The sequence below is a fragment of the Arachis hypogaea genome, chromosome 9, assembly GCF_003086295.3.
Source record: "Arachis hypogaea cultivar Tifrunner chromosome 9, arahy.Tifrunner.gnm2.J5K5, whole genome shotgun sequence".
Lineage (NCBI taxonomy): Eukaryota > Viridiplantae > Streptophyta > Magnoliopsida > Fabales > Fabaceae > Arachis > Arachis hypogaea.
In genome coordinates, this window is record NC_092044.1 from 60,024,400 (window position 1) to 60,052,383 (window position 27,984).

Below are 27,984 nucleotides of genomic sequence, written 5' to 3' on the forward strand. Positions count from 1 at the left end.
ACCTCCATCCATCTTCCCCAGCTACCCCACCTACCTCACTTTCAAATTCAAACTCTTTTCCCTCCCAAACCCACCCAATTCCATTCGGCCATTCTCCTTCTCTTTCCCTATAAATACCCCTCTTAACTCCTTCATTTTCACACATCACAAACCCTCTTTTACCCCCTTGGACGAACCTACCCCCCTTCTCCTCCATTTTCTTCTTCTTCCCCTTCTTTCTTTCTTCTTTTGCTCGAGGACGAGCAAATATTTTAAGTTTGGTGTGGTAAAAGCATTGCTTTTTTTGTTTTACCATAACCATTTATGGCACCTAAGGCCGGAGAAACCTTTAGAAAGAGGAAAGGAAAGGCAAAAGCTTCCACCTCTGAGTCATGGGAGATGGAGAGATTCATCTTAAAGGTCCATCAAGACCACTTCTATGAAGTTGTGGCCAAGAAGAAAGTGATCCCTGAGGTCCTTTTCATGCTCAGGAAGAATGAGTATCCGGAGATCCGACATGAAATCCGAAGAAGAGGTTGGGAAGTTCTCACCAACCCCATTCAACAAGTCGGGATCTTAATGGTTCAAGAGTTTTATGCCAATGCATGGATCACTAGGAACCATGATCAAAGTATGAACCCGAATCCAAAGAATTGGCTTACAATGGTTTGGAGGAAATACTTAGATTTCAGTCTGGAAAATGTAAGGTTGGCATTCCACTTGCCAATGATGCAAGAAAACGCATGCCCCTACACTAGAATGGTCAACTTTGATCAAAGGTTGGACAAAGTCCTCATGGACATATGTGTGGAAGGAGCTCAATGGAAAAGAGACTCACGAGGCAAGCCGGTTCAATTGAGACCCAGACCTTAAGCCTGTGGCTAGAGGATGGTTGGAGTTCATCCAACGCTCCATCATTCCTACTAGCAAGCGATCTAAAGTGACTGTGGATTGGGGAGGAAGTGGAAGTTCATGAGATCATACCTCTAGAACTCTACAAGGTGGCTGACAAGTCATCCACCTTGGCAAGGTTAGCCTTTCCTCATCTCATTTGTCACCTATGCAATTGACATAGAAGGAGACATCCTCATTAAAGAGGACAAGCCCATCACTAAGAAAAGGATGGAGCAAACAAGAGAGCCCACTCATGGACCTCAATAAGAGCATGAGGAAATTCCTCATGAAATCCCTGAGTTGCCTCAAGGGATGCAATTTCCTCCACACAACTATTGGGAGCAACTCAACACCTTTTTGGAAGGCTTGAGTTACAACATGGATCAACTAAGGGTGGAGCACCAAGAGCACTCCATCATTCTCCATGAGATTAGAGAAGATCAAAGAGCTCTGAGGGATGAGCAACAAAGGCAAGGAAGAGACATAGATGAGCTTAGGCGTTCCATTAGATCTTCAAGAGGAAGAACTAGCCGCCATCACTAAGGTGGACCCGTTCTTTAATTTCCTTGTTCTTATTTTTCTGTTTTTTTATTTTATGCTTTATGAGCTATCTATGTTTGTGTCTTCACTACATGATCATTAGTGTCTAGTATCTATGTCTTAAAGCTATGAATAACTCCATGAATCCTTCACTTCTCTTAAATTAAAAATGTTCTAAAAACAAAAGAATAAGAAGTACATGAATTTCGAATTCATCCTCGAAATTAGTTTAATTATATTGATGTGGTGACAATAATTTTTGTTTTCTGAATGAATGATTGAACAGTGCATATTTTTTATCTTGTTGTTTATGAATGTTAAAATTGTTGGCTCCTGCAAGAATAATGAAAAAGGAAAAATATTATTGATGATCTGAAAAATCATGTAATTGATTCTTGAATCAAGAAAAAGTAGTGAAAAAGAAGCAAAGCTTGCAAAAAAAAAAGTGGCAAAAAAAAGAAAAAAAGAAAAAGCAAGAAGAAAAAGCCAATAGTCCTTTAAACCAAAAGGCAAGGGTAAAGAGGATCTAAGGCTTTGAGAATTAATGGATAGGAGGGCCCAAAGGAATAAAATCCTGGCCTAAGCGGCAAAATCAAGCTGTCCCTAACCATGTGCTTGTGTCATGAAGGTGCAAGTGAAAAGCTTGAGACTGAGTCGCTAAAGTCGTGATCCAAAGTAGAATGAGTGTGCTTAAGAACTCTAGACACCTCTAATTGGGGACTTTAGCAAAGCTAAGTCACAATCTGAAAAGGTTCACCCAGTTATGTGTCTGTGGCATTTATGTATCTGGTGGTAATACTGGAAAACAAGATGCTTAGGGCCACGGCCAAGACTCATAAAGTAGCTGGTGCACGAAATTGTGATCTCTAACAATGGTGCTCAACTTGGTATGCGCGTTTATAATCTCAGCACTTTCTTCACAACTTCACATCACTAACCAGCAAGTGCACTGGGTCGTCCAAGTAATAAACCTTACGTGAGTAAGGGTCGATCCCACGGAGATTGTTGGTATGAAGCAGGCTATAGTCACCTTGTAAATCTCAGTCAGGCAGATTCTAATGGTTATAATGGTTTTCGAATATAAAGATAAATTAAGCATAAAATAAAAATAAAGGTACTTATGTAATTCATTGGTGGGAATTTCAGATAAGCGTATGAAGGTGCTGTATGGCTCTTTGAACATCTGCTTTCCGGCTGTCTCCATCCAATCGTGCATATTCCTTTCCATGGCAAGCTGTATGTTGGGGGATCACCATTGTCAATGGCTACCATCCGTCCTCTCAGTGAAAATGGTCCAGGTTCTCTGTCACAGCACGGCTAATCATCTATCAGTTCTCGATCATGCTGGAATAGGATCCATTGATCCTTTTGTGTCTGTCACTACGCCCAACACTCGCGAGTTTGAAGCTCGTCACAGTCATTCAATCCTTGAATCCTACTCGGAATACCACAGACAAGGTTTAGACTTTCTGGATTCTCAAGAATGACCGCCAACGGATTCTAGCTTATACCACAAAGATTCTGGTTAAGGAACCCAAGAGATACTCATTCTAGCTTATTTGCTTATAGAACGGAAGTGGTTGTCAGGCACGCGTTCATAGGTGAGAATGATGATGAGCGTCACATAATCATCACATTCATCAAGTTCTTGGGCGCGAATGGATATCTTAGAATAGAAATAAATGAGAGTTGAATAGAAAAATAGTAGTACTTTGCTTTAATTCTCGAGGTACAGCAGAGCTCCACACCTTAATCTTTGGTGTGTAGAAACTCCACCGTTGAAAATACATAAGTGATGAAGGTCCAAGCATGGCCGAGAGGCCAGCCCCCAGTGTCTAAGATCGCATAAACTGATCAAAGATATGGTCAAAGACGTCTAATACAATAGTAAAAAGTTCTATTTATACTAAACTAGTTACTAGGGTTTACAGAAATAAGTCTAAGTGCAGAAATCTACTTCTGGGGCCCACTTTGATGTGTGCTTGGACTGAGCTTGAGCTTTACACGTTCAGAGGCTTCACTTGGAGATAAATGCCAAGTTGTAACGTATTTTTGGCGTTTAACTCTGGTTTGTGATGTGTTTCTGGCATTTTACTCTAGAATGCAGCATGGAGCTAGCGTTGAACGCCACTTTGCATCATGTAACTTGAATGAAGTATGAACTATTATATATTTCTGGAAAGCCCTAGATGTCTACTTTCCGATGCAATTGAGAGTGCACTATTTGGATTTCTATAGCTCCAGAAAATCCATTTCTAGTTTAGGGAGGTCAGAATCCAATAGCATCAGCAGTCCTTTGTCAGCCTCCTATCAGATTTTTGCTCAGGTCCCTCAATTTCAGCTAGAAAATACCTGAAATCACAGAAAAACACACAAACTCATTGTAAAGTCTAGAAATGTGAATTTTGCATAAAAACTAATAAAAACATCCCTAAAAGTAGCTAGATCCAACTAAAAACTACCTAAAAATAATGCCAAAAAGCGTATAGATTATCCGCTCATCACAACACCAAACTTAAATTGTTGCTTGTCCCCAAGCAACTAAAAATCAAATAGGATAAAAAGAAGAGAATATACTATAAATCCCAAAACATCAATGAAGCTTAGTTCTAATTAGATGAGCGGGACTAGTAGCTTTTTGCTTCTGAACAGTTTTGGCATCTCACTTTATCCTTTGAAGTTTAGAATGATTGGCATCTATAGGAACTCAGAGTTCAGATAGTGTTATTGATTCTCCTAGTTAAGTATGTTGATTCTTGAACACAGCTACTTTTATGAGTCTTGGCCGTGGCCCTAAGCACTTTATTTTCCAGTATTACCACCGGATACATAAATGCCACAGACACATGGCTGGATGAACCTTTTTAGATTGTGACTCAGCTTTGCTAAAGTCTCCAGTTAGAGGTGTCCGGAGCTCTTAAGCACACTCTTTTTGCTTTGGATCATGACTTTAACCACTCAGTCTCAAGATTTTCACTTGGACCTTCATGACACAAGCACATGGTTAGGGACAGCTTGATTAAGCCGCTTAGGCCTGGATTTTATTTCCTTGGGCCATCTCATCCATTGATGCTCAAAGCCTTAGATCCTTTTAACCCTTGCCTTTTGGTTTTAAGGGCTATTGGCTTTTTCTGCTTGCTTTTTCTTTTTCTTTTATTATATTTTTTTCGCTTTTTTTTTTCCGCAACCTTTTATTCACTGCTTTTTCTTGCTTCAAGAATCAATTTTATGATTTTTCAGATCATCAATAACATTTCTATTTTCATCATTCTTTCAAGAGCCAACAATTTTAACATTGATAAACAACAAGATCAAAAATATGCACTGTTCAAGCATTCACTCAGAAAACAAAAAGTATTGTCACCATATCAATATAATTAAACTAATTTCAAGGATGAATTCGAAACTCATGTACTTCTTGTTCTTTTGTTTTAAAAACATTTTTCATTTAAGAAAGGTGAAGGATTCATAGAATTATTCATAGCCTTAAGACATAGTGACTAGACACTAATGATCATGTAATAAAGACACAAACATAGACAAACATGAAGCATAAAAATTGAAAAATAGAAAAAATAAGAGCAAGGAGATTAAGGAATGAGTCCACCTTAGTGAGGGTGGTGTCTTCCTCTTGAAGAACCAATGGTGCTCTTTGAGCTCTTTTATGTCTCTTCCTTGCTTCTGTTGCTTGATCCCTAGTGATTTTGGTGCTCCTATCCTTAGTTGCTCCTAATAGTTGTGTGGAGGAAAATGTATCCTTTGAGGCATCTCAGGGATTTTTTGATGAGGAAATTCCTCATGCTCTTGTTGAGGTCCATGAATGGGCTATCTTGTTTGCTCCATTCTTTTCTTAGTGATGGGATTGTCCTCTTCAATGAGGATATCTTCTTCTATGACAACTCTAGCTAAGTAGCATAGATGGAAAATGAGATGAGGAAAAGCTAGCCTTGCCAAGGTGGAGGGCTTTTCGGCTACTTTGTAGAGTTCTAGAGAGATGACTTCATGAACTTCTACTTCCTCTCCAATCATGATGCTATGGATCATGATGGCCCGATCCACAGTTACTTTGGATCGATTGCTAGTGGGGATGATGGAGCGTTGGATGAACTCCAACCATCCTCTAGCCACAGACATAAGGTCCAGCCTTCTCAATTGAACCGACTTGCCTTTTGAGTCTCTTTTCCATTGAGCTTCTTCCGCACATATGTCCATGAGGACTTGGTCCAACCTTTGATCAAAGTTGACCCTTCTAGTATAGGGGCGTGCATTTTCTTGCATTATAGGCAAGTTGAATGCCAACCTTACATTCTCCGGACTGAAATCTAAGCATTTCCCCCGAACCATTGTAAGATAATTCTTTGGATTTGGGTTCATGCTTTGATCATGGTTCCTAGTGATCCATGCATTGGCATAGAAATCTTGAACCATTAAGATTCTGACTTATTGAATGGGGTTGGTAAGAACTTCCCAGCCTCTTCTTTGGATCTCATGTCGGATCTCTGGATACTCATTTTTCTTAAGCATGAAAGGAACCTCAGGAATCACCTTCTTCTTGGCCACAACTTCATAGAAGTGGTCTTGATGGACCTTTGAGATGAATCTCTCCATCTCCCATGACTCGGAGGTGGAAGCTTTTGTCTTCCCTTTCCTCTTTCTATAGGTTTCTCCGGCCTTAGGTGCCATAAATGGTTATGGAAAAATAAAAAAGCTATGCTTTTACCACACCAAACTTAAAAGGTTTGCTCGTCCTCGAGCAAAAGAATAAAGAATAGGAGAAGAAGAAGAAGATATGGAAGAGAGGGAGTGAAGTGTAGCTTTCGGCCAAGGGGAGAAGAGAGGGTTGTGTTGTGTGAAAATGAAGGAGGGTGAAGGGGTTTATATAGTAGAGAGAGAGGGTTAAGGTTCGATCATTTAGGGTGGGTTTAGGTGGGAAAGAGATTTTGAATTTGAAGGTAGGTGGGGTTTATGGGGAAGAGAGGATAGATGTGAGTGGTGAAGAGGTGATGGGGAAGAGTGATTGAGGTGATTGGTGAATGATGTTTGGGGAAGAGTGTTATGAAAAGGTGTGAGAGAGAGGGATAAGGTAGGTGGGGATCCTGTGGGGTCCACAGATCCTAAGGTGATCCTGTGGGTCCACAGATCCTGAGGTGTCAAGGATATTTCTCATCCCTGCATCCTTTAGGCGTGTAAAATGCCCTCTATATGCAATCCTAGTGTTTAATGCCAGATTGATGCTTGTTTCTGGCATTAAATGCAAGCTTTCCTCAGGGTGCAATCCTGGCGTTTAAACGCCAGACTGCTGCTTGTTTCTGGCATTCAGCGCCAGATTCATGCTCTGTTCTGGCGTTAAACGCCAGCCAGATGCTCCTTACTGGCGTTTAAATGCTTGTAAGCTCTTCCTCCACGGTGTGCTTTTTCTTCTGCAGTTTTTGATTCTGTTTTTAATTTTTGCAATTATTTTGTGACTCCACATGATCATAAACCTAACAAAAGATAAAAGAACAATAGAAATATGGATAAATAAAAATTGGGTTGCCTCCCAATAAGTGCTTCTTTAATGTCAATAGCTTTATAGTGAGCTCTCATGGAGCTTCACAAATGTTCAGAGCATTGTTGGGACCTCCCAACACCAAACTTAGAGTTTGAATGTGGGGGTTCAATACCAAACATAGAGTTTGGTTGTGGCATCCCAACACCAAACTTAGAGTTTGACTATAGGGGCTCTGTTTGACTCTGTATTGAGAGAAGCTTATCGTGCCTCTTTTCCATGTTCACAGAAGGATAACCTTGAGCTTTAAACACAAGGTAGTCCCCATTTAATTGAAGGACTAGCTCCCCTCTGTCAACATCAATTACAGCTCTTGCTGTTGCTAGGAAGGGTTTTCCAAGGATGATGCATTCATCCTCCTCCTTCCCAGTGTCTAAGATTATGAAATCAGCAGGGATGTAAAGGCCTTTAACCTTCACTAACACGTCCTCTACCAATCCATAAGCTTATTTATAGACTTGTCTGCCATCTCTAATAAGACTCTTGCAGTTTGTACCTCAAAGATCCCCAGTTTATCAACTACAGAGAGTGGCATAAGATTTATACCTGATCTCAGGTCACACAGAGCCCTCTCAAAGGTCATGGTACCTATGGTATAGGGTATTAAGAATTTACCAGGATCTTGTTTCTTTTGAGGTAAAGTTTGCTGAACCCATGTATTTAGTTTACTAATGAGCAAGGGAGGTTCATCTTCCCAAGTCTCATTACCAAACAACTTGGCATTCAGCTTCATGATGGCTCCTAGATATTGAGCAACTTGCTCTTCAATTACATCTTCATCCTCTTCAGAGGAAGAATAGTTCTTAGAGCTCATGAATGGCAGAAGGAAGTTTAATGGAATCTCAGTGGTCTCTATATGAGCCTCAAATTCCTTTAGATCCTCAATAGGGAACTCCTTTCTGTCTGGAAGACGTCCCAAGAGGTCATCCTCATTGGGATTCACGTCCTCCCCTTCCTCTTTGGATTCAGCCATGATGAGTATATCAATGGCCTTGCACTCTCTTTTTGGATTCTCTTATGTATTGCTTGGGAGAGTACTAGGAGGAGTTTCAGTGATTTTCTTACTCAGCTGACCTACTTGTGCCTCCAAATTTCTAATGGAGGACCTTGCTTCATTCATGAAACTTAGAGTGGCCTTAGATAGATCAGAGACTATGTTTGATAAGCTAGAGGAGCTTTGCTCAGAATTCTCTGTTTGTTGCTGAGAAGATGATGGAAAAGGCTTGCTATTGCTAAACCTGTTTCTTCCACCGTTGTTATTATTGAAGCCCTGCTCCTATGGATCATTCCATGAAAAATTCAGATGATTTCTCCATGAAGGGTTATAGGTGTTGCCAAAGGCTTCACCCATGTAATATACCTCTACCATTGCAGGGTTCTCAGGATCATAAGCTTCTTTAGTACTGTTGGGTGCATTTTGCAATCCATTCAGACTATGAGATATCATATTGACTTGTTGGGTTAATATTTTGTTCTGAGTCAGTATGGCATTCAGAGCATCAATTTCAAGAACTCCCTTCCTTTGAGGCGTTCCATTACTCACAGGATTCCTTTCAGAAGTGTACATGAACTGGTTATTTGCAACCATGTCAATGAGTTCCTGAGCTTCTGCAGAATGGTCCAATGACATCTTAGACAATTGATGAATGAAAACTTGTCTCTCAACAAATTTCCCTTCGGCAAGTATACCGAATTGTCATTAAGTAAAACTCACAATAGAGTGAGGTCGAATACCACAAGGATTGATTGGTCAAGCAACTTTAGTCAAAAGAATATGCTAGTTGAGCTAAACAGAATTTGGGTTGAGATGCAGAAATTTAAATGACTAGAAAGTAAATAACAGAAATTAAAGTGCAGAATCTTAAATGGGGATTTGGGGTAATGAGCATGAAATTAAATGGCACAAAGTAAAGAGAATGGGTAAGATCAGAATTGGGGAAATCATTGGTTTCATGAGATGTTGTATTCTTCGGATCAAGTTCATTCTCATCTCTTCCTCAATCAATGCATTCATTGATCTCCTTGGCAATCTTAAGTGATTGGATCCCAATTCCTTGGTAATCCAATCTCTCTAAGCTTGAATAATTGCCCAATTCCTTGATTTAATTGCTCATGGAAAGAGATGAAGTGTGTCACTGATTATACCACATGTATTTCCAAATCAAAGTGTTGGGAGGATTACATGTCACTATATCCGCCCAAACCCCAATTTGGTCCAACATGAGAAAGTATTTCTAGCATGATCTCCTCATCCCTTTTCCAAGGCTCAAAGGAGATCCAATTATAGAGAGTTTCTTTTCCAAGACAACTAACCAATTGAATTAAGATCGAAAGCTTTCTAGTAAGATCAAGAGAAAAGAAAGAAGAAGAAGAATGAAAACAATAATTGATCCATCAAATTACAACAGAGCTCCCTAACCCAATGAAAGGGGTTTAGTTGTTCATAGATTTAGAAATGAAAAATGGCAGAAAGGAAGAATACATGCTAAAAGTGCAGAAAAGTAAATGTATTGAGAATAGTTCCCAAAAGTGCCAAGCCTCTCTAAAGTTCAAAACTACTCTTATATATACTACTCCTCTTGATCTTCTAGTGAGTTCTTCAAGTCTTGGATGTGGGCTTTGGATCTTGAGTTGAAGCAGTTCTCATCTTTAGTGGGCCCAACTTGCAGAGAAAAATGATTTAGGCTTTGGGTAATTAGTGAGATTTAACGTTGATTTCCATTGTGGGCTCGAGAACGTTAGTGGCATTCACTTTTTCCACTAACGTTCCAACCTCATATATCCACGTTAAATCCAACGTTAGTGGTCTTAATGTGACCACTAACGTTGCTTTCTCAAAACCTGGCTAACATTATTGGGACTCACTTTTCCCAATAACGTTGGCTTATACCCCTTCGCAAACGTTAATAGGAATCACTTTTCCCATTAACGTTGCTTAGTGCCCTTATGTTCCTACGTTAGAGTCCACGTTAGCATAGCTAACATGACTCTTAACGTAGGTGTGATCCACCTTCAAGAGTGTTAGTGACACTCACCTTTGTCACTAACGCTCCAAATGCCATGTTCTCTACGTTAGAACGTGGCTCTTAACGTAGTAGTGAAGCCATCTCCCAATGTTAGTGACAAAAGTGAGTGTCAATAACGTTGGTTCCTTGATCTTAACTCCACGTTAACTTTCACGTTAATAAGCTTAACGTGAAAGTTAACGTAGGCAATGCTAGATGGTCCAACGTTAGTGACAAAAGTGAGTGTCACTAACGTTGGCTTGTGTTTCCTTTTCCATGTTAGAGTTCACGTTAACTAAGTTAACGTGACTCTTAACGTGGATCATTGCTAAGTTCTCCAATGTTAATGGTGTTCACTTTTACCATTAACGTTGGAGTTCCTTCTTCTTCTACGTTAACTACTACGTTAACTAAGTAACGTGAGCTTTGGGTGGCTTCGCAGGCGTTATTGGTGATCACTTTTCTCATTAACGTTGCAAGCTTTACCATTCCACGTTAGTGTTCACGTTAACTAGGTTAACGTGAATACTAACGTGGTTCTTCCTTGCTTCCTTTGCCTGAAAACAAGCAATTAAAGTGCATCAAAGCTCTAGCAAAAGTCATGAGATTATGCATCATTAATTTATCATACAATTCTAGCAAAATACTCATGAAATTATGCAAATTTCACAAAAGTTTCTTAAATCAAGGTGTAAGTGTAATTTCATCCAAAACTTGCCTTATTCACTAAGAAACTGCATGAAACTATCCTAAAACTTGCCTTATTGATCCTTCCTTCTTTTTCGAAGTTAATTTTCTTTTTGCTAAATGCTTTGTAAGAGGGCGACTCTTTATGATAAGCTTTCAGCCAACACTCCCAAACCAGTTGGTTTTAAGGTGCTAGGTGTTAAGACACCCCTAAGGACTTACTCCCTCAAGTTTCTTTCCCTCATACATACACACCACAGGCATATGGTTTGTTATTTTTCCTTTCTTGAGACCTTGGTGTCTAGCACCTCTTTGGGTTACTAAGTGTTTTGTATCAAAGGTTACTCTTGATAGTGGACCTTCAGCTGATAATCCCGGATTAGTTAATCCAAGTTACCAAGTGATACTTGATGTGTGGAAAACGATCCAACACAAAACTCACCGGCAAGTGTACCGGGTCGCATCAAGTAGTAATAACTCACATGAGTGAGGTCGATCCCACAGGGATTGAAGGATTGAGCAATTTTAGTTTAGTGGTTGATTTAGTCAAGCGAATCAAGTATTGGTTGATTGATTTGTAATTGGCAGTAACTAAATTGCAAGGAATGTAAAAGGGGAAGGGTAAATTGCAGGAAATTAAAGAGAACAGAAAATAAAAGTGTTGAATCTTAAAGAACAAGAAATTAAATGGCAGAAACTTAGAACGCAAGAAATGTAAATTGCAGAATCTTAGAGTGCAAGAAACGTAAATGGCTTGAATTGTAAATGGGTCAGGGATGTGGGATTGCAAAAATTAAACAAAAGAACAGTAAATCTTAACACATAGAAGAGTAGAAGATGACTTGAATTGAACTGGATCTAAAATGGAAATGTAAATGAACTTGAAAAGCATTCAACAGAGAAAATAAAATGATAACTCCAGATCTCAGGACCCAAGAGACTAGATAATCAAGTCTAGATCTCGATGCCTTCCTAGATCCAAATTTAAAATTCAATTGCAAGAAAAGTAAATATCAAGCAGTAGAAAGAAGATGAAGCAGTGAAGAGAAATTCAAATTCAATTGTGCAGAAAAAGTAAACAAGAGATCTCAAGGTGAGATTGAGACAGAATTTCCCCAATTCTCAACACCCAAGACTCAAACAAAGTATGTAGAAAAGAAAGCAAAAATAACCCAGAGGAAGAGAATTCAATTCTCCTTCCCAGGAACTCTCAAATTCTAAAAGCAACAACTCAAATGTAAAGACGAGCTCTCTACTCTAAGTATTAAAAATTCTAAAAGGAAAGCTCTCCAAAGAAAAGCTCAAATTCTAATCTATTTATACACTCTCTTCTAATGATCTTCAAGCCTTGAATTGGGCCCTTGGTCTTGATGGAATTGGGTTGACATAAGCCTCTGTTGATTGCTCTTGGTGTTGGAAAGAAATCTGTTTGCAACTTGGGCCTTGGGGATTTACGTTTGAGTCAACGTTTGAGGTCAAACGTGAGCTCAAATGTGGCGCTCCCATGCTTCTCTTTTAGCCAACGTTTGGCCCAACGTTTGAGGCAAACGTTGGCGCAAACGTTGCTCATCCAAGGCATCAATCAGGGGTGCTTCTCCATGCTAAAATGGCGCCAACGTTTGACCTCACGTTTGAGGCAAGCTTGGTCGCAAACGTTGGCCTCCCCTGGTGCATGTGCTATGCCAATGAATGCTAATATTCATTCATTTATTCATTGGCAATTAAAAATCATGCATGTATTCATTAATTAATTAATAAAGCCAATTGCATTAACGTTGAAAGGGCTTGATATGTTCTTTAGCCAGTTGGCTTTAACATTGCATGCTTTTATTGGCTTTATTAATTAATGCCAATGTATTAACGTAGCATTCATTCATTAATGATCAAATGCTTTATACATGCATTAATTTTTATTAGCAATGCTAATTAATGAACTTGAACGTTCATTCATGTAATGCCATGATTCATTGGCTTGAATGCATGCATAAGCATTAATGCATGTCAGTTCATGATGCCAAGGAACAAATGGTCATGGGCCACGCTTTTTCCTTCCTTAGGCCACGCTTCCCTTGTTTCTTTCTTTTCTTCACCTACAAGTAATCAAAACAACCAATCAAAGTATCACAAAATTCACAAAGCTTAAAATTCATTTAAAAACCAATTAATTTTAGCTTAAACCTCATGATTTTGTGTCAATTAAAGGGTGGTTGATTTAATCGAAGGAAAACATGAAATTCTACCCAAATGGCTTACTTATGGCTCAAGAAAGTGCATAGAACCTATTGAAAACAAAGGAAAGAGGCTAGTGAAACTGGGCTAAGATGACCTGTCATCAATAATGCACCCCTAAGAGCTTATTCATCCAAGTATATCCTTTGTACATAAACACCATAGACATATGCCTCAGTTTTGAAACCCTTGATGCCTAACATTGTTTCTTATTGTGGTTCTTTCCTTTTGACTTTTATTGCTCTTTCTCTTTTCTTATTGGAATCTTATTGTTTAGCTAGTCTCAAAGGGTGTATCTCAAACAAAGGACTCAGGATAGATAGTTGCTTTCTTTCCTTCTTTGGTGAACCAACTTAGCTTACTAATCAACATACCACAAACATTCAGAATGCACTTCACAAAAAAAAAACTCCACTCTTGTTCTTTTCATAACATTTTCTTTTTGATTAACTTAAAGAGACAAGCATACAAGTAAGAAAGGTGAAAGTGAACACTTAGACATTAGGCTATCACACTTAGCCTAAGCAATAAAACTTAAATGCATAATTGAAAGTCCTAAGCTACCATGGAAGCATGTTCTATTTCATACATGATTTTCCTTATTTAAAGCTTTGAAAAAGATAAACTAAGAAGGGACTTCACCGCCTTTCACTTATTGGTATGCTCATGTTCTTCTGCTACCTTGGGATTCTCCTTGATTACTTGGGTCTCCATTCCCTTTACGCTTCCCCATCAGCTTTTTCCAGAAACCGGCATCCTCCATCTTCTTCTTCAATGCTTCCTTTTGCTGTTTCACCTTCCCCTCTTCTTGTTCTGTTAAGTTCTTGCGAACTTCCTCATAGCTTGGGATGTCGGGGTGCAAGTGATGCATATGCTCAGTCATATAGTTTAACCTTGCCTGAGTGTTAACGCTAAATTCTTCTCGATGCAGTTGCCTTCCTTCATTGAGCACACTTAATTCGTTGAATGCCTTCATCTGATTCATCTGGCGTTGATTGAGTTCCTGAAGGTGTTTATCTTGGCTTTCTTGCCTTTCAGACACTTGACTGATGGCTTGAGTGAACTGGGAGTAGTGCTCTTGTTGCTGCTCCATTAACTGTTTCTGCCATTCCCTTTGTTGATTCATCCAATTTGTTAGCATTTCCTCTTGACGATCTATTCTCTGAGATTGAAATTGCAGTTGTTGTTCTTGTCCTTCCATGTATATTCTTGATAAATTGTCAATGGCTCCTCGTATATGACCCAAATTGATGTTGGTTGGGTCATAATACCCTTCTTGATGATGTTATGTTGGTTGGGTTTCTTCTTGGATAGGTCCTTCCTCTTGTGCTTCTTCTGTTGTCCTTTTCCTTAGATGGGGTCTTTTCTGCTGTTGAGCTGGAGTCACATGGGTTATGCGTTGGAGTGTATGTGATCTCCCAAGACCTACCCAAGTTGGATTGCTATCTTCAAAGACAATCTTAGCTTTCATGCATAATCTAAGGATGGTGCTGGGGTACCAAAGTCTAGCACCCGAGTCTTTCTTCTCGGCTGATTCTTGAATTCCTTCAGCTATAATTTCATGCACATTGATGCTTCCACCCCTTATTAGACAATGTACCATGGTAGCTCGAGCAATGTTGACCTCAGAATTGTTTGCGGATGGAAGGATAGATCATCTCACAAGCTCAAACCATCCCTTGGCTTCTGGGATGAGGTCTCCTCTCTTGATGAACCGGGGCCTCATATCCGAATATCTTTCCCAGTCAGATCCCACAATGCATATGTCACCTATAACTTCTTTCAATTCATCATTGTCGGGGCCATTGTTCATTCTTTCTTGGTACCCGAGCTCAACAAATTGTGGTGATTTCAGGTGAAAAGTTCTAATTATAGCATTCGGACTGAAATCTACCTCTGTTCCTCTTATATAGCTTTTGAAGGTGGGGGTTGTGGTCTTGTCTTCTCTAACCGCATTTGCATAAAATTCCCTGCTGAGAGTTGCGTTTACCCTTGCTTCCGGGTTAGTGAGCTTTTGCCAACCCCTTTTCTCAATCTTCTCTCGAATTTGTGGACATTCATCTTCATTGAACTAGAATGTTGATTTGGGTAGTATCTTTTTGTCCTTTATTCGTTTGAACTCGAGCTCATGGAAGGCTGTTTTGAATCTTTTGGCGTCGAAGGAAGGCTGCTCCATGGGTTCCTTTCCTCTTCGCCTTTTGGAACTTGATGATGCCATGAGTGGGATATGAATTGCGAAGATAGGAAAGATTAGGGGTTTGAAGATAGAGTTCAGTTGGGTTGAAGAAGAATGTGTTCTGGAGAAATGTGTTTTGAGATAAGGAAGAGAAGTGGGTTGGATGAATATTTGAGAAGGACTAGATTTGTGAGGGTTCTTTATATAGGCTGGTGGTGATGGTTGAATGGTGTAGATCAATGGCACAGCCTTGATAGTGAACGGTTGGTGTTTGGTGTAAGATGAGCACAAGGATTACCTCCTTTATGGGGTCTTGGTTCGGTCTTCGAAATGATCTATTCCCAATGTTGCATGGCAACACTTCCAAGGACTTTCCCCATGAAGACAAGTGTGAAATTCTCTTGGCCGAATCTCCCTTCTTAAATTGCTCCATCAAGTACCATCAATGTACGTTTTGATTCCCTATATACGGAAAGAACGGGTTATTTGAAATTTTTGGTGGAAAAAATTTGTGAACTAACAAAATATTTATTTTTCTTTTGTTTTTGCATGACTAAATGCTTTCCATGAATGCAAATCAATCAACTATTAAGCTTCCCATGCATGCACGTTGGTACACCAAACTTGTTTGTGATCACATGGTGCAATAAATTTGGGGAATAAATCTTCCTCATAGGGTGTGTTCAAACCTCACTTTAAGTGCTTTAAACACCAAACTTATCATGTACTATACGTTGCATGTAGAAGAGCTTTATATTAGTTGTCAAAATTGATTTGAAATTCCATGGAATTTGCCTTATTACTATTATTAGAGATTTAAGAAAAGAAGTATAGAACATGGGTTGCCTCCCATGAAGCGCTTCTTTAACGTCATTAGCTTGACGGTTTACCCTTGTTAGGGTGGCTGGTGGTGCTTGAAATCCTCTCCTCTTGCAGTGAACCTATGTCCATTGGCTTTGTTTATATGCTCCATATGCTCCAAAGATAAGATTTTGTTGATAGTGTAAACAGGAGGCAGCTGAGATGGAATAGTGGGGAGGTGAGGTGGTATAGATGGAAAGTATGTAGAGATCACTTCATCACCTGGCGAAAAATTTTCTGTAGGAATTTTTTTATTTCTCCATCTCTTTGGGACTTTCTTCTTTGTATCTCTTGATGCTTGCTTGTTCTCTATAGCTCCTTTCCTTAAGGGATCCTTGTTGTTTCCTCTGCATGAATTTGGTGGTTCTGGTTCCCTTTGGATTACCTTTAAGTGAGGTTCTTCTTGGATATGTGACTTCCCATCCAATGTGGTTTCCAATTGTGTTATTTGTGCTTCCTTGTTTGTTTCTTGCATCAGTGCTTCATTGTGCTCTTCTCTTAATTCTTTGTTTTCTTGACTTGATTCTTGTGAGAGGTTGAAAACATTGAAAGTGAGCTACGCATCATGTATTCTCAGCACTAGCTCTCCTCGCTCTACATTTATGAGTGCTCTGGCTGTTGCTAGGAATGGTCTTCCTAGAATGATGGGATAAATAGGATTTTCATCTATTTCCAGAACAACAAAATCTGTGGGAAGATAGTAGCTCCGAACCTTCACCAGCACATTTTCAACCACTCATATTGCTTGTTTTTGAGTTTTGTCAACCAATCTGATAATTACATCAGTAGGAGTTAGTTCATTGATTTGGAGCTTCTTCATGAGGGAGAGAGGCATTAAGTTGATGCTTGCTCCCAAGTCACAAAGCCCTTTGTCAATCATTGTTTCTACTATGGCACAAGAGATGTGGAAACTCCCTGGATCCTCCTTCTTTGTAGGTGGCCCTAGTTGAATGAGAGCACTGCAATCCCTGTTCATTTTTATTGTTTGTCCACCCTTCAATGGACTTTTTCTGGCTAGTAGCTTCTTTATATACTTGATGTAGAAAGGCATTTGCTGGAGGGCTTTGATGAATGGTATATTTACATCAAGAGATGTAAACATATCAAGGAACCTTGAGTACATTCTCCCTGCTATACCACCTTTAAGCCTATGGGGAAAAGGTGCATATGGGTTCAACACCTCCTTCTTCTTTAGCTCTCCCTTGGTTGTAAGTTGAGTTGTATCGCTTCCTTCTTCCTGGCTTTCCTTTTGGTTATTTTGGGGGTGTTCTACTCCATTCATACTCCCCTCATTACTTGTGGTTATCATCTTGCATTATTCCCATCTCACATTCTTTGTTTCTCCTTTTGGATTCTTCTCTGTATCACTGGGGAATCCATCAGTGGGTTTGGGAATCTGTTGGGATAAATACCCTACTTGGGACTCTAATCTCTTGATGTTTTCTCCGTGTCTCTTGATATTGGCTCGCACTTCTTCCTTAAACACTTTGTTGTCTTGGACTTCTCTGCATTAGTTTTCAAGTAGAGCTTCAATCTTTGAGAGCCTATCATCTGTTGATGATGGTGGATTGAGATTAGGTGGTTGAGAAGATTGGTTAGATGGATGTTGGTAATATCTCTGTGAGGTGTTTTGATGAGTGGCATTGTTGTTGGAGTTGAGGTTGTGGCGTCTTTGATCTTGCCCTTGGTCTTGTTGGTTTCCCCATCCAAAGTTGGGGTGATTTCTCCATCCAGAGTTGTAAGTTTTGGAGTATGGATCATGGACTTGTCTAGGTGATTTTCCAGCATAGTTGGCTTGCTCCCAATCACCTTCTTCTCCTATGTTTACTCCTTCTTGAGCTGATGATAAGGTGATGGCTGCTGCAACTTGGTTCTCCTCCACCTTCTTGGTAAGATCTGCTAGCTGCTTGGTGATTATCTTGTATTGAGCTAACAATGCATCCATGTGGTTCAGCTCCATTACTCCTCTGGTGTTACTTCTTTCGGAGGCATAGAAGTAGTCATTTTCAGCAACTGTTTTAATGACATCTATGGCTTCTTCAATGATTTTCTTCTTGTTTAGAGAGCCTCCGGATGAATGATCCACATCCTTTTTTGACTCATAGGAAAGACCTTCATAGAAGATGTGAAGTTGAACCCACTCATTAAACATGTCTAGTGGGCATCTCCTTGTTAGGTCTTTGAATCTCTCCCATGCTTCATAAAGTGTCTCACCATCTTGTTGTCTAAAAGTTTGCATCTCAGTTCTTAGCCTATTGATCCTTTGAGGATGGTAAAATCTTGCTAAAAACTTGTTCACCACTTCTTCCCAATTAGTCAAGCTTTCCTTTGGGAAGGATTCAAGCTATTTAGATGCATTGTCCCTGAGTGAAAAAGGGAACAAGAGCAACCTATAGACATCTGGGTGGACTCCATTGGACTTCACTGTGTCACAAATCCTTAGAAAGGTGGTCAAGTGTTGATTAGGATCTTCTTGAGCACCTCTTCCAAATGAGCAATTATTCTGCACAAGAGTGATGAGCTGGGGTTTTAGCTCGAAATTGTTGGCATGTATGGTGGGCTTCTGAATGCTGATTCCACAGTTTCCAGGATTAGGATTGATATAGGATCCTAAGACTCTCCTTTCTTGCCCAGCCCAGTTTGCATGGCATTCTCTGACATGATTATGAGCTTCTTCTTCATGATTGTTCTCCATATTTTTTCCATGTTGGGTTCAAAATACTCTTCCTCTTCTTCCTCAGCACCAATAATCCTTTTTCCTCTTGCTTCCTTTCTTAGTCTCCAAAGGGTTCTTTCAGGTTCTGAATCAAAGGATGTTGAAGCTCCTTCTCTTCTCCCTGTCATACAATAAACAGATTGCACAACAGGAGATAAAATGAAAAAACTATTCTGGTTAGGATAATTGTTAGTGTGAGTGATGTAAATTATCAAACAGTTAGTGGGTTAGTGAGCAGAATTGTAATCAAAGGGGGAAAGGCAAAAAATAAAAGAGGGTGCAGGGCGTGAGGAAGAAATTAAAATAAACTAAAAGAAATTAACTGAATAAACTAAACAAAAAGAAAAAAAATGCTCAATCTAGTGATCTTCAAACTTAATCATTGTTGATTCAAAATCAATCCCCGGCAACGGCGCCATAAACTTGATGCATGAAAACTTGTCTCTCAACAAATTTTCCTTTGGCAAGTATACCGAATTGTCGTCAAGTAAAACTCACAATAGAGTGAGGTCGAATCCCACAAGGATTGATTGGTCAAGCAACTTTAGTTAGAAGAATGTGCTAGTTGAGCTAAATAGAATTTGGGTTGAGATGCAGAAATTTAAATGACTAGAAAGTAAATAATAGAAATTAAAGTGCAGAATCTTAAATGGGGATTTGGGGTAATGAGCATGATATTAAATGGCAGAAAGTAAAGAGAATGGGTAAGATCAGAATTGGGGAAATCATTGGGTTCAGGAGATGTTGTATTCTCCGGATCAAGTTCATTCTCATCTCTTCCTCAATCAATGCATTCATTGATCTCCTCGGCAATCTTAAGTGATTGGTTCCCAATTTCTTGGCAATCCAATCTCTCTAAGCTTGAACAATTGCCCAATTCCTTGATTTAATTGCTTATGGGAAGAGATGAAGTGTGGTCACTGATTATACCACATGTATTTTCAAATCAAAGTGTTGGGAGGATTACATGTCACTATATCCGCCCAAACCCCAATTTGGTCCAACATGAGAAAGCATTTCTAGCATGATTTCCTCATTCCTTTTCCAAGGCTCAAAGGAGATCCAATTATGGAGAGTTTCTTTTCCAAGACAACTAACCAATTGAATTAAGATCGAAAGCTTTCTAGTAAGATCAAGAGAAAAGAAAGAAGAAGAAGAATAAAAACTATAATTGATCCATCAAATTACAACAGAGCTCCCTAACCCAATGAAAGGGGTTTAGTTGTTCATAGCTCTAGAAATGGAAAATGTCAGAAAAGAAGAATACATGCTAAAAGTGCAGAAAAGTAAATCTATAGAGAGTAGTTTCCAAAAGTGCCAAGCCTCTCTAAAGTTCAAAACTACTCCTATATATACTACTCCTCTTGATCTTCTAGTGAGTTCTTCAAGTCTTGGATGTTGGCTTTGGATCTTGAGTTGAAGCAGTTCTCATCTTTAGTGGGCCCAACTTACAGAGAAAGATGATTTAGGCTTTGGGTAATTAGTGAGATTTAACGTTGATTTCCATTGTGGGCTCGGGAACGTTAGTGGCATTCACTTTTTCCACTAACGTTCCAACCTCATATATCCACATTAAATCCAACGTTAGTGGTCTTAACGTGATCATTAACGTTGCTTTCTCAAAACTTGGCTAACGTTGTTGGGACTCACTTTTTCCAATAACGTTGGCTTATACCCCTCCGCAAACGTTAATGGGAATCACTTTTCCCCTTAACGTTGCTTAGTGCCCCTATGTTCCTACGTTAGAGTCCATGTTAGCTTAGCTAACGTGACTCTTAACGTAGGTGTGATCCACCTTCGAGAGCGTTAGTGACACTCACCTTTGTCACTAATGCTCCAAATGCCATGTTCTCTACGTTAGAACTCACGTTAACTATGTTAACGTGGCTCTTAACGTAGTAGTGAAGCCATCTCCCAACGTTAGTGACAAAAGTGAGTGTCACTAACGTTGGTTCCTTGATCTCAACTCCACGTTAACTTTCACGTTAATAAGCTTAACGTGAAAGTTAACGTAGGCAATGCTAGATGGTCCAACGTTAGTGACAAAAGTGAGTGTCACTAACATTGGCTTGTGTTTCTTCTTCCACGTTAGAGTTCACATTAACTAAGTTAACGTGATTCTTAACGTGGATCATTGCCAAGTTCTCCAATGTTAATGGTGTTCACTTTTACCATTAACGTTGGAGTTCCTTCTTCTTCTACGTTAACTACCACGTTAACTTAGTTAACGTGGCAAGTAACGTGAGCTTTGGGTGGCTTCGCAGGCGTTATTGGTGAACACTTTTCTCATTAACGTTGTAAGCTTTACCATTCCACGTTAGTGTTCACGTTAACTAGGTTAACGTGAATACTAACGTAGTTCTTCCTTGCTTCCTTTGCCCTGAAAACAAGTAATTAAAGTGCATCAAAGCTCTAGCCAAAGTCATGAGATTATGCATCATTAATTTATCATACAATTCTAGCAAAATACTCATGAAATTATGCAAAGTTCACAAAAGTTGCTTGAATTAAGGTGTAAGTGTAATTTCATCCAAAACTTGCCTTATTCACTAAGAAAATGCACGAAACTATCCTAAAACAGTAAAGAAAAGGTCAGTGACAGACCATCATAGAATATATCCAGGATGGTCCATTCTGAAAGCATGTCAGAAGGACACTTTTTGGTCGGTTGCTTATATCTCTCCCAAGCTTCATAGAGGGATTCACCTTCTTTCTGTCTGAAGGTTTGAACATCCACTCTAAGCTTACTCAGCTTTTGAGGAAGAAAGAACTTGGCTAAGAAAGTCGTGACCAGCTTATCTTAAGAGTTCAGGCTGTCTTTAGGTTGAGAGTCCAACCATACTCTAGCTCTGTCTCTTACAGCAAAAGGGAAAAGCATAAGCATGTAGACCTCGGGATCAACCCCATTGGCATTAACAATATCACAGATCTGCAAGAATTCAGTTAAGAACTGAAAAGGATCTTCTGATAGAAGTCCATAAAACTTGCAATTTTGTTGCATCAGAGAAACTAATTAAGGCTTTAGCTCAAAATTGTTTGCTCCAATGGCAGGAATTGAGATGCTTCTTCCATGTAAGTTGGAATTTGGTGCAGTAAAGTCACCAAGCATCTTCCTTGCATTGTTGGCACTGTTGTTATTTTCGGCTGCTATGTCTTCTTCTTTTTTGAATGTTTCTGTCAAGTCCTCTCTAGAGGGTTGTGCTTTAGCTTCTCTTAGCTTCATCCTTAAAGTCCTTTCGGGTTCAGGATCTGCTTCAACAAGAATGTCCTTGTCCTTGCTCCTGCTCTTATGAAAAAGAAGAGAACAGAAAAGGAAGGGGAATCCTCTATGTCACAGTATAGAAATTCCTTTATGTGAGTAGAAGAAAAGAAGAATAAGAATGAAGAAGAGAAAAATTCAAACACAGAGGAGAAGAAAGGGTTTGAATTTTTAGATGAAGAGAAGTGTTAATAAATAAATAAATAAATAGAAGGAGATGAGAGAGGGGAGTTTTCGAAAATTAATTTTTGAAAAATGGTTAATGATTTTCGAAAATTAGAGATAGAAAAGTAGTCAGGTGGTTTTGAAAAAGATAAGAAACAAACAAAAAGTCAATTAGTTAATTGAAAAAGATTTGAAAATCAATTTTGAAAAGATAAGAAGTTAGAAAAGATTTTTGAAATTGATTTTGAAAAAGATATGATTTGAAATTTATTTTGAAAAAGATTTGAAAAGGAAGTTAAAAAGATTTGATTTTTAAAATTAAAATTGATTACTTGACTAACAAGAAACTAAAAGATATGATTCTAGAATTTAAAGATTGAACCTTTGTTAACAAGAAAGTAACAAACTTTAAATTTTTGAATCAATCACATTAATTGTTAGTAAAGTTTTTGAAAATTTGAAATGAAATTAAGAAAAAGATTTTGAACAATATTTTTAAATTTTCGAAAATCATAAAAGAAAAATGAAAAAGATTTGATTTTTAAAAAAGATTTTGAAAAGATAGGATTTTTGAAATTGAAATCTTGACTTGATTAACAAGAAACAACTTATTTTAAAAATTTTTGACTAAGTCAACCCAAAGAAACAACTTATTTCAAATCATATCTTTTTCAAAAATTTGATTTCAAAAATCCTTTTTTCTAACTTCTTATCTTTTCAAAATTGATTTTCAAATCTTTTTTAACTAACTACTTGACTTTTTATTTGTTTCTTATCTTTTTCAAAACCACCTAACTACTTTTCTATCTCTAATTTTCGAAAATCACTAACCATTTTTCAAAAATTAATTTTCGAATTTCTCTCCCTATCATCTCTTTCTATTTATTTATTTATTTACTAACACTGCTCTTCCACTCATAATTTGAACCCTATTCTCTTCTCTTTGTGTTCGAATTTTTCCTCTTCTATTCTTCTTCTCTTCTACTCACATAAAGGAATCTCTATACTGTGATATAGAGGATTCCATACTTTCTTTGTTTTCTTCTCTCTCATATGAGCAGGAACAAGGAAAAAAGTATTATTGTTGAAGCTGATCTTGAACCTGAAAGGACCTTGAAGAGGAAGCTAAGAGCAGCTAAAGCACAAGACTCTGAAGAGGACCCAACTGAAATTTTCGAACAAGAAAAGGATATGGCAACCGAACCCAACAACAATACAAGGAATATGCTTGGTGACTTCACTGCACCAAATTCCAACTTACATGGAAGAAGCATCTCAATCCCTGCCATTGGAGTAAACAATTTTGAGCTAAAGCCTCAATTAGTTTCTCTGATGTAACAGAATTGCAAGTTTCATGGACTTCCATCAGAAGATCCTTTTCAGTTCTTAACTAAATTCTTGCAGATCTGTGATACTATTAAGACCAATGGGGTTGATCCCGAGGTCTACAGGCTTATGCTTTTCCCTTTTGTTGTAAGAGACAGAGCTAGAGTATGGTTGGACTCTCAATCTAAAGATAGCCTGAACTCTTGGGATAAGCCGGTCACGACTTTCTTAGCCAAGTTCTTTCCTCCTCAAAAGCTGAGTAAGCTTAGAGTGGATGTTCAAACCTTCAGACAGAAAGAAGGTGAATCCCTCTATGAAGCTTGGGAGAGATATAAGCAACCAACCAAAAAGTGTCCTTCTGACACGCTTTCAGAATGGACCATCCTGGATATATTCTATGATGGTCTGTCTGAATTGTCTAAGATTTCATTGGACCATTCTGCAGGTGGATCTATTCTCCTAAAGAAAATGCCTGCAGAAGCTCAGAAACTCATTGACATGGTTGCAAATAACCAGTTCATGTACACTTCTGAAAGGAATCCTGTGAGTAATGGGACGCCTCAGAGGAAGGGAGTTCTTGAAATTGATGCTCTGAATGCCATATTGGCTCAGAACAAAATGTTGACTCAGCAAGTCAACATGATTTCTCAGAGTCTGAATGGATTGCAAAATGCATCCAACAGTACTAAAGATGCATCTTCAGAAGAAGAAGCCTATGATCCTGAGAACCCTACAATTGCAGAGGTGAATTACATGGGTGAAGCCTGTGGAAACACCTATAATACCTCATGGAGAAATCATCCAAATTTCTCATGGAAGGATCAACAAAAGCCTCAACAAGGCTTTAATAATGGTGGAAGAAACAGGTTTAGCAATAGCAAGCCTTTTCCATCATCTTTTCAGCAACAGATAGAGAATTCTGTGCAGAGCCCCTCTATCTTAGCAAACATAGTCTCTTATCTATCTAAGGCCACTTTAAGTTTCATGAATGAAACAAGGTCCTCCATTAGAAACTTGGAGGCACAAGTGCGTCAGCTGAGTAAGAGAATCACTGAAACTCCTCCTAGTACTCTCCCAAGCAATACAGAAGAGAATCCAAAAAGAGAGTGCAAGGCCATTGATATAATCAAAATGGCCAAATCCAAAGAGGAAGGGGAGGACGTGAATCCCAATGAGAAAGACCTCATGGGACGTCCTCCAGACAGAATGGAGTTCCCTATTGAGGACCTAATGGAATCTGAGGCTCATATAGAGACCATAGAGATTCCATTAAACTTCCTTCTGGCATTCATGAGCTCTAAGAACTATTCTTCCTCTGATGAGGATGAAGATGTGACTGAAGTGCAAGTTTCTCAATATCTAGGAGCCATTATGAAGTTGAATGCCAAGTTGTTTGGTAATGAGACTTGGGAAGATGAACCTCCCTTGCTCATTAGTGAACTAAATACATGGGTTCAGGAAACTTTACCTCAAAAGAAACAAGATCCTGGTAAATTCTTAATACCATGTACCATAGGCACCATGACCTTTAAGAAGGCTCTGTGTGACCTAGGGTCAAGTATAAATCTTATGCCACTCTCTGTAATGGAGAAACTCGGAATTTTTGAGGTACAAGCTGCAAGAATCTCATTAGAGATGGAAGACAAGTCAATAAAACAAGCTTATGGATTGGTAGAGGACATGTTAGTGAAGGTTAAAGCCCTTTACATCCCTGCTAATTTCATAATCCTAGACACTGGGAAGGATGAGGATGAATGCATCATCCTTGGAAGACCCTTCCAAGCCACAGCAGGAGCTGTGATTGATGTTGACAGAGGAGAGCTAGTCCTTCAATTGAATGGGGACTACCTTGTGTTTAAAGCTCATGGATCTTCCTCTGCAACCATGGAGAGGAAGCATGAACAGCTTCTCTCAATGCAGAGTCAAACAGAGCCCCCACAGTCAAACTCTAAGTTTGGTGTTGGGAGGCCACAACCAAACTCTAAGTTTGGTGTTGAACCCCGACATTCAAACTCTAAGTTTGGTGTTGGGAGGTCCCAACAATGCTCTGAATACCTGTGAGGCTCCATGAAAGCTCACTGTCAAACTATTGACATTAAAGAAGCGCTTATTGGGAGGCAACCCAATTTTTATTTATCTATATTTCTATTGTTCTTTTATGTTTTATTAGGTTTATGATCATGTGGAGTCACAAAATAATTGTAAAAATTAAAAACAGAATCAAAAATAGCAGAAGAAAAAGCATACCCTGGAGGAAGAGCTGTCTGGCGTTTAAACGCCAGAAACAAGTATCTGTCTAGCATTTAACGCCAGAAACAAGCATCTATTTGGCGTTTAACACCAGAAACAAGCATCAGGCTGGCATTAAACGCCAGAAACATGCTACATCTGGGTGTTTAACGCCAGAAATAAGCTGCAGTCTGGCATTAAATGCCAGGATTGTGTATAGAGGGCATTTTACACGCCTAAAGGGTGCAGGGATGAGAAAGCCTTTACACCTCAGGATCTGTGGACCCCACAGAATCACCTCAGGATCTGTGGACTCCACAGGATCCCCACCTACCTTATCCCTCTCTCTCACACCTTTTTATAACACTCTTCCCTAAATATAATTCACCAATCACCTCAATCACTCTTCCCCATCACCACTTCACCACTCACATCCATCCTCTCTTCCCCATAAACCCCACCTACCTTCAAATTCAAAATCTCTTTCCCACCCAAACCCACCCTGAATGACCGGACCCAAAACCCCTCTTCCTCCACTATATAAACCCCTTCATCCTTCTTCATTTTCACATAACACAACCCTCTCTTCTCCCCCTTGGACGAAACACACACCTCTCTCCCTCTCCTTCATATCTTCTTCTTCTTCTTCTTCAATTCTTTATTCTTTTGCTCGAGGGTGAGCAACATTCAAAGTTTGGTGTGGTAAAAGCATAGCTTTTTTGTTTTTTCATAACCATTGATGGCTCCTAAGGCCAGAGAAACGTCAAGAAAGAGGAAAGGGACGGCAATTGCTTCCACCTCTGAGTCATGGGAGGTGGAGATATTCATCTCAAAAGCCCATCAAAACCACTTTTATGAAGTTGTGGCCAAGACAAAGGTGATCCCTGAGGTCCCTTTTAATCTCAAAAAGGGCGAATATCCGGAGATCCGACAAGAGATTAGAAGAAGAGGATGGGAAGTTCTCTCCAATCCTATTCAACAAGTCAGAATCTTAATGGTTCAAGAGTTATATGCAAATGCATGGATCACTAGGAACCATGATCAAAGCATGAACCCAAACCCAAAGAATTGGCTTACAATGGTTCGGGGGAAATGCTTAGATTTCAGTCCGGAGAACGTAAGGTTGGCGTTCAACTTGCCTATGATGCAAGAAGACACACGCCCTACACTAGAAGGGTCAACTTTGATCAAAGGTTGGACCAATTCCTCATGAACATATGTGTGGAAGGAGCTCAATGGAAAAGAGACTCAAAAGGTAAGCCGGTTCAATTGAGAAGACTGGACCTTAAGCCTGTGGCTAGAGGATGGTTGGAGTTCATCCAACGCTCCATCATCCCCACTAGTAACCGATCCGAAGTAACTGTGGATCGGGCCATCATGATCCATAGCATCATGATTGGAGAGGAAGTAGAAGTTCATGAAGTCATCTCTCTAGAACTCTATAAAGTAGCCGAAAAGCCCTCCACCTTAGCAAGGCTAGCTTTTCCTCATCTTATTTGCCATCTATGCAACTTAGCTGGAGTTATCATAGAAGGAGACATCCTCATTGAAGAGGACAAGCCTATCACTAAGAAGAGGATGGAGCAAATAAGAGAGCCCATTCATGGATCTCAAGATATGCATGAGGAAGCTCATCATCAAGAAATCCCTGAGATGCCTCAAGAGATGCATTTCCCTCCAAAAGAGCTATGAGGGAGGAGCAACATAGGCAAGGAAGGACATAGAGGAGCTCAAGAACACCATTGGTTCTTCAAGAAGAAGGCACTGATGCAGGTGGAAATTGTCTTGCAACAGATTTCCTTCGGCAAGTGTACCAAATTTGTCGTCAAGTAAAACCCACAATACAGTGGGGTCGAATCCCACAGAGATTAATGGATTAAGTAATCAATGGTTAATTGATTATCCTAATTAGACGATTCAGATTTGGATGATGAGCAGCAGGAATTGTAAATTTACAAAAAAGTGAAGAAAGCAATAAAAGTGCAGAAAAATAAAATGGCAAGCAAAGTAAATGTAAGAACTAAAAATAAAATGAACATTGGGATCAAGAGATATTGAAATCCTCCGGATCAAGTTCATTCTCATCTCTTCCTCAATCATTCATTGATCTCCTTGGCAATCTTAAGTGATCGAATTACAATTACTTGTAATTCAATCTCTCAAATCTTGATCAAGAGCCAATTCCTTGGTCAATTGCTTATGAGAAGAGATGAAGTATGGTCACTGGTTATACCACATGCATTCCCAAATCAAGTGTTGGAGGATTATAGTCACATATCCTTCCAAACCTAATTTGGTACAACATGAGAAAGCATTTCTAGCATGATCTCTTCATTCCTCTTCCACGGTTCAGAAGAGATCCAAGTATGA

At 39.2% G+C, this 27,984-nt stretch overlaps 3 non-coding genes across 3 annotated transcripts; 2 read left to right on the forward strand and 1 right to left on the reverse strand.

Moving 5' to 3' along the window:
• The first annotated feature begins 18,065 nt into the window (after nucleotides 1-18,065).
• LOC112713350 (small nucleolar RNA R71) lies at nucleotides 18,066-18,173 on the forward strand. Its single transcript, XR_003158323.1, has one exon. It is a non-coding gene; the product is annotated as a small nucleolar RNA R71 (small nucleolar RNA).
• Nucleotides 18,174-21,273: 3,100 nt separating this feature from the next.
• On the forward strand, nucleotides 21,274-21,381 carry LOC112713263 (small nucleolar RNA R71). Its single transcript, XR_003158236.1, has one exon. It is a non-coding gene; the product is annotated as a small nucleolar RNA R71 (small nucleolar RNA).
• Nucleotides 21,382-23,646: 2,265 nt separating this feature from the next.
• Nucleotides 23,647-23,754, reverse strand: LOC112713261 (small nucleolar RNA R71). Its single transcript, XR_003158234.1, has one exon. It is a non-coding gene; the product is annotated as a small nucleolar RNA R71 (small nucleolar RNA).
• Between the last annotated feature and the right edge of the window lie 4,230 nt (nucleotides 23,755-27,984).